The sequence below is a fragment of the Gorilla gorilla genome, chromosome 1 (assembly GCF_029281585.2).
Source record: "Gorilla gorilla gorilla isolate KB3781 chromosome 1, NHGRI_mGorGor1-v2.1_pri, whole genome shotgun sequence".
NCBI classification, from domain to species: Eukaryota; Metazoa; Chordata; class Mammalia; order Primates; family Hominidae; genus Gorilla; species Gorilla gorilla.
Window position 1 is genome coordinate 32,499,823 of NC_073224.2, and position 6,457 is coordinate 32,506,279.

A 6,457-nucleotide genomic window follows, 5' to 3' on the forward strand; every position below is an offset into this window, starting at 1 on the left:
TAATCAAGGATTTGCTACGTAGTACAAAGTACTAAGCACTTCACACAGATTATTGTCTTTTGATTTACTGTTTTCTATGAACATCCCTGCTTTGCAGATGTAAAAACAGATGCTTATGGGGAGTAAGTTGAATAAATGGTTAAGAGTGTTTCCTGCATAAAAAACTAAAACAATCAATTTGGAGAGTATACTTATAACCAGAATGTAAGGAATATTATTTTAATGCATTATTAACATATATATTCTTTACTCTTGAGAGAATTACTTGCCTTCTGTGAGCTTTAGTGTCTGTCATTTCCCATCTTTGAAATGAAATGAAAGAATCTTGTAGATCTTTTGACTTGGACTCTCTGCTACCCACTTACTAAGTAAAACTGGCAGACTACTGAGGCAAAGAGTTGACAGCAGATTTCAAATATCAAGTATAATGTAGATACACGCAAAACAACACATCTGTTTATTTACCTTTACAAATCGAACCATTGCATTTTCATGTGAGTAAGGATAGAGAGAGGACTGGAGTATTGCATTAGTAGATGTTTCACCACATGGAAGGAGTGAGCAAAACTATTTCTCCTAACCTCTCTGTTCTTGTGATTCAGATAGTATTTCTTATCCAACATTTGTTAGTGGGAATCTAGCCATAAGTAAAAGAGGCTGCAGAGAAGAGAAGAAATATGATTTTATCAATCGTATGGAATTGAGAGGAATTTTCTCCATGACCTCTTGAGAAATTCTATGAGAATGTATTATAAATTTCTTTTTTAGATGGTAACCCATATGGCAATCTGAAGCCTTGGTGTGACCATATTCAATGTTGAGAAAATACCTTCTGTGAAAGAGTTACTGCTGTTAGTTCCATGAGTTACAGACACTGTAGTAGAATTATATAAGAAAAATGATAATAAAACTACTGTTGAATAAATGAATGGTAGCTAAATTTGACTGAGAACTTACTATGTGTCAGGCTCTATTGTAAGCACTTAGTAAGCTTGGTTTATTTAATCCTCATTATACCCTTACTGAAATAAATACTATTATTAACCTCATCTTTCTGTTAAGGACAGGGCACAGATAAGTTAGGCAACTTGCTGAATATCACACACTAGTTAGTGGCAGAGCCAGAATTTTAACTAAGGCAGTGTAGCTCCGAGTTTTCGTCTTCAGTATTGAAGAAGACTAAGTGGCCTAAACTGAGCAAAGTGACCCCTCTAACTACATAGAAAACCTATTTGTCATTTTTTTTCCCTGAAAGACCAGAAATCAAGCAACTGTTAGCACAGAACAATATTATTGTCTTCCTATAAATGTGTTTAAGCATACAACACTGGTTGTTTTGTTGAAATTTCCTCCTTAATTATTTTTCAGTGAATGGGATCCCCTTAGTAGGGCCTGGTTCTGCAATGCCAAATTGTGTGAGCTGAAATTCCTCAAAGACAGCAGAAATGACATCATCATTGTCAAATACAGTGATACCAATTTTAGTCACTGGAAGTAGAATAGTAAGCTAAACAAATCTGTTTTTAATTTCTTCTCAACAACAACGAAAAAATCCCTGTATTCCAAATAGAATTTGACAGGTGATAGACTATAGTGGAAAAGAGTGAAAGAACAATAAGAATGATTATAACCCTTAAGCATACAGTCTAAAATCTGCTAGTTTCTCTACCTTAACCTAATAAAAGACTTTGGGGCTTGTTTTTTATAATTAAGTAATTATTAAGTATTCATGAAGCAAACAAGTATAATTTTTACATGGACTGCAATTCAACTTGTTTAAATGTTCCTACATGAAATGCTTATCTTCATCAAAATCATAATGTTACCCCAAATGGCAAAATGCTAATAGAGAATAAATGTAGAAAGCAAGTAATTTCATTCAATATGAGGCATGAAAAATGCCACATATTCCTTGGATAAAATGAAAAAGTGATAGCTCAGTATTTTCTTTAATGTAACAGCTTTTTCTTTAATATAACTAAATATAATGAGGTTCAGACATCGTTCACTGGTACTATTGTATAAAACTTGAATAATCTCCATCAAGAAATGTCTTCATGTTTGAATTATTTTCTGTCAGATTCATGCATTTCTTTCTATACAGCTATATATATCTTTAACCAACGTTGGCTAGAAGGTAAGAGTCTATTTGTTTTATAAAGCTGCCCATCTATCACATGTTATAATAATCAACATTTACTTATTAATTATCTAACATAGACCAGACATGGAATTCGGTATTCAGGATACAGGGATAAACATGAAGTATGGCTTATGCCTTAATGTTGCATTTTATCTGTTCTTCTGTGATTCTGTAGGCAGGAGTATAATAAAGAGGTATAATCTTCATTATTCTTCTGTCTGAATACCCAGATAAAAAACATAATCATAGTTTTCAAACTGACGTTCACAAAGCCTATTTCTTCACAATAGCCAGAATCGATATGTGGATTTTTCACTTGATATTTTGTCTAAAGAAAAACTCTGGCCTGGGTGCGCTGGCTCACGTCTGTAATTCCAGCACTTTGGGAGGCTGAGGCAGGCGGATCACGAGGTCAGGAGTTCGAGACCAGCCTGGACAACATGGTGAAACCTTGTCTCTACTAAAAATACAAAAAAATTAGCCAGGCGCAGTGGCGAGTGCCTGTAATCCTAGCTGCTCAGGAGGCTGAGATAGGAGAATTACTTGAACCCAGGAAGCAGAGGTTGCAGTGAGCTGAGATCGCGCCACTACACTCCAGCCTGGGTGACAGAAGAAGACTCCATCTCGGGGGGAAAAAAAAAAAAGGAACTCTGGAAAAATTAGATCAAACATAAAGAAATATAGATTATGCAATGATGTCATATTTTCAATCAAGGTTTAACATAATGAGTGTACCGTGTAGGATGGTAAAGATGTAGCAGTAACTGAGCACCTAGAGCCTTCTTCTATTGCTCTTCTGCTTTCATCTGTCCTTTGAAACTGTAGCAAGAAGAAAATGGGATTTCTGGTCAGAGAGAACTGGGTGTGAGTTCTGACTTCTTCACTTTCTAGATGTGAAAACATGGTTAAGTCACCTTACCTCTTTGAGACCTAGCTTTCTACTATGTAAAAATCTGCCTAATTATACACCCATAATAGGGTTATACAATGTGAATAAGATAATTTATTTTGAAACACTTCACAAAAGATGTGACGTTATATTAGACAATCCATATTTTTGGTTGAATCTTAATGTAAAGCACATGATGGAAATAGATTTCACTTATTTTACTGGATACATGTGTTAGTTATCTATTGCTGTGTAACAAAAACTGCCTTAAAACTTTGGAATTCCAGAGTGGCTTAGCTGTTTGGATATGGCTCAGGGTCTCTCAAAAAGATAAAGTTAAGATATTGGCCATGAACACATATCGTTGGCCAACACATGCCATCATATGGAAATTTCTGAGTTCTCCCAGGAGCACTTCCTGATTATTTAGGGATCCCTTACAGGAAGGTTTCTGAGACTCTTGAAACACTTTCATTAAATTTTGCTGCTGTAGGATAACCATATTCCCACAAGATGCAAATCTTTCTTCCTCGGCTGGTTTCTCACACGTATGTTCTCATCGTATTCCCAAGTTTGGCCCCAATGCTCAATAAATCTGCCTCAGTAGTTTATTATAGGTCTCAAGAACCCTGACTTATGATTCAGAGAAACTTTATTTTCTGGCACAGAGCAGGCTAAATATCTTCTAAATGCAGAATATTTTCATAAGCAACAGCAACTGAAAGGCCACACAAGGCTTCTTTACTGACCTTAATGTTGTATAGAAATGCAGAAGCTGTACTCCACTTTTCAAGCCTCAAAAAAGAGATTAATATAGGATTACTGAGTGTCTTCTCCAAGGAAGGCCATATAAATGACATACAATTAATCAGACGCAAGCCCTGGGCATTATGACATCCAGGCTAGTTGAGGAGACAGATTACTTCAATGTAATATGATATGTCTTTGATAGAGTGAGGAACAAATTACTGCACAGGCACAAATTAGGAGCATGCAGCCCTCCTGAAAGACCCTCTGGAAGAGACAGTATTTGAGGTAAGTATTGAGATCTAGATTATGTAGACGTTATCTAGATATATAGATTGAAGGATGTAGTCAGGTAAAGGAAACAATATCAGGTAGAATGAAAGAGAATGGGATGTCCAGGGATTTATAAACAGTTCAGAGTCACCAGAAGTTTAAGGGATGATTCCCTGGGTAACAGAATGAGGCAGGGGTTCACCTCTGAGGCAGAGGTTTATTGAGTGGAGCTCTGGAAAAATCACCTGTGAGAGAGCGAGGATTCAGGATTGAATGAGGGAAAAGTGAGACACAGTTGCAGCACAGGCCTTGACCAAGCTTGTGGGACTCTCTGGAGCTGGAATGGTCCTGCAGAGTCAGCATCGGAAATTGATGCAAATGGTCCAGGCCTTTGTATTCTTGCCTTGACAAGTAAGTGAATTCAGGCTGTCCTCAGCCAGGGAGGGTAAACCCTGGTTGAGACTGCATGCTGTGACTGAGGGATTCCCAGAAAGGAATTCATCTGAGATCTACCAGAAGCCAGCACTCCAAGCAGCTGGGAGAATGAATGCTCAGGCTTAAAGGGTGTGGGGCACAGGGTTTGCAGCTACCAAAGCATCTATTACACCAAGATATAGAGTAAAGGCAGAAAGTGGCAAAAGAGGAGGATGAAGAGAAAGGTGGGATCAAAGTCCTGGCTAATCTTGGATGACATTCTAGGTACTTTTGACTTAATTGTGTAAGCCAGTGGTTCACAAACATTTCCATCTCAAAATCTCTTTACAAACTTAAAAAGTATTAAGAACCCTAAAGAGCTTTTGTTTATATGAGTCACAGCTATTTATTTCATCATATTATAATTTAAACCTGAGAAATATGCATTTTAAGAAACATTTATTAACTTACTTTTTAAAAATAATAAGCTCATTATATGCAAACTTAGATAAAATACTTTTAGGAAAAATAACTATATGTCTTCCAAAACAAGGAAAGTTTAGGAAGGAGTGTCATTATTTTACATTGTTGCAAATGTCTCTAAGATATCTGCTTACTAGAAGACACCTGGATTTTCATATCTGCTTTGACTATGATATCTCACTTCATGAAGCTTTGAATAAACTCCACTGAGAACCACTGCTATAGGCAATAGTGAGTCACTGAAGGATTTTAATAAGCATGCACCAAATTCTGAAATGCTACTATGATTGTAGTATAGAGAACATATTTGGAGGCACAAAGTCTGTTTCAGAGATGAGAGATTATGGAGCCTTGAACTCAGAGCACAGTATGGAGATGTGTGGATATCTTTGAAGTATATTTTTGAGAGGAAGCGAACAGAATTTGGTAACTGGATATGAGTTGTGAAAATCCAGAATGACTCATGTTTTCCCACTTGAATATTTGAATGAATAAAGATTTTCCATTATCTGAAAATGAGAACATCAAGACTAAAGGTTCATTTGAATTCAGCTGATACTTTGGGATTGGATTCAACTATTGTCTTGGATAGAGCTCCTGGAAGCAAAGCCTAAGACAGACATTCTGTTTATGTAATTTATTAGGGGAGTAGTCTCAAGAGAAGGAGAGTAAGGGAAAAAGAAATGGAAGGGGAGAAAAGCTGAACACCTAGTGTCAGGTGGTGACTTGCTTCAGTCTGACCCCCTAGGAGCTCTGGAGCACAAGTTGTACCACAGAGCTGGTCATACTTTGAGTTAGAGGGGTTAGACTTTTGCACCCCCATGTCAGCCAATGATTGGCCAAAGTCTGGGGATTGTATCCCCCTGGGCCAAGCACATTCCCTTTAGTTGAGGGCAGTAATGCAGAAAAGACGATGACTCTGAGTTGCTATCAGCTGTAAGGGAGAAAATAATATCTTCTTTACTTACCCACCATTAGGTTCATGGCTGAGACTCCTACAACAAAATATAGATTAACAAGATAAAAGTGTGACAAATTTATTTAATATAAGCTTAATATAAGTTTTCCTTGACATGACAACTTGCAGAAATGAAGACCCAGGGAAAACTGTATATTTTTATGCTTAGGTTTGATGAAGAATAGATAGTCCTGTAAAGGTCTAATTAAACAAAAAGGAGGTATGACCTAGTGTCAGTAAACTGGGGAGAGCTTAGAAAAGACTGTTTCTCCAGATTCTTCTTGGCCTGTTTGTGTAGTTCCTTCCCTCTGTGTATAGAGCAGGACACTTGTCACATGCGGGTCTTTAAGAGAGAAGGTCAGAGGTAACTTTCTGCTTCCGCAGTTTTCTCAATTTCCTTCAGCATAAAATACTCAGTATGCTAATGTGCCCTATCTTCGATTGGATTCTCTGCACCTCATCAGAGCCAACTGGGTAGCTGTCAAATGCATACACTAGCTGATAAAGGATAATAGAGTACAATAGCATCCCTGACAACTGTGGAATCTTA

General features: G+C 37.1%; 1 long non-coding RNA gene across 1 annotated transcript; it reads right to left on the bottom strand.

Moving 5' to 3' along the window:
- Positions 1 to 398: 398 nt before the first annotated feature.
- LOC115933788 (uncharacterized) lies at positions 399 to 6,156 on the bottom strand. Its single transcript, XR_004069645.3, has 5 exons — positions 6,135 to 6,156; positions 5,918 to 5,944; positions 3,782 to 3,827; positions 2,879 to 2,962; positions 399 to 657 (listed from the first exon to the last, which is right to left on the bottom strand). It is a non-coding gene; the product is annotated as an uncharacterized lncRNA (long non-coding RNA).
- Positions 6,157 to 6,457: the final 301 nt, after the last annotated feature.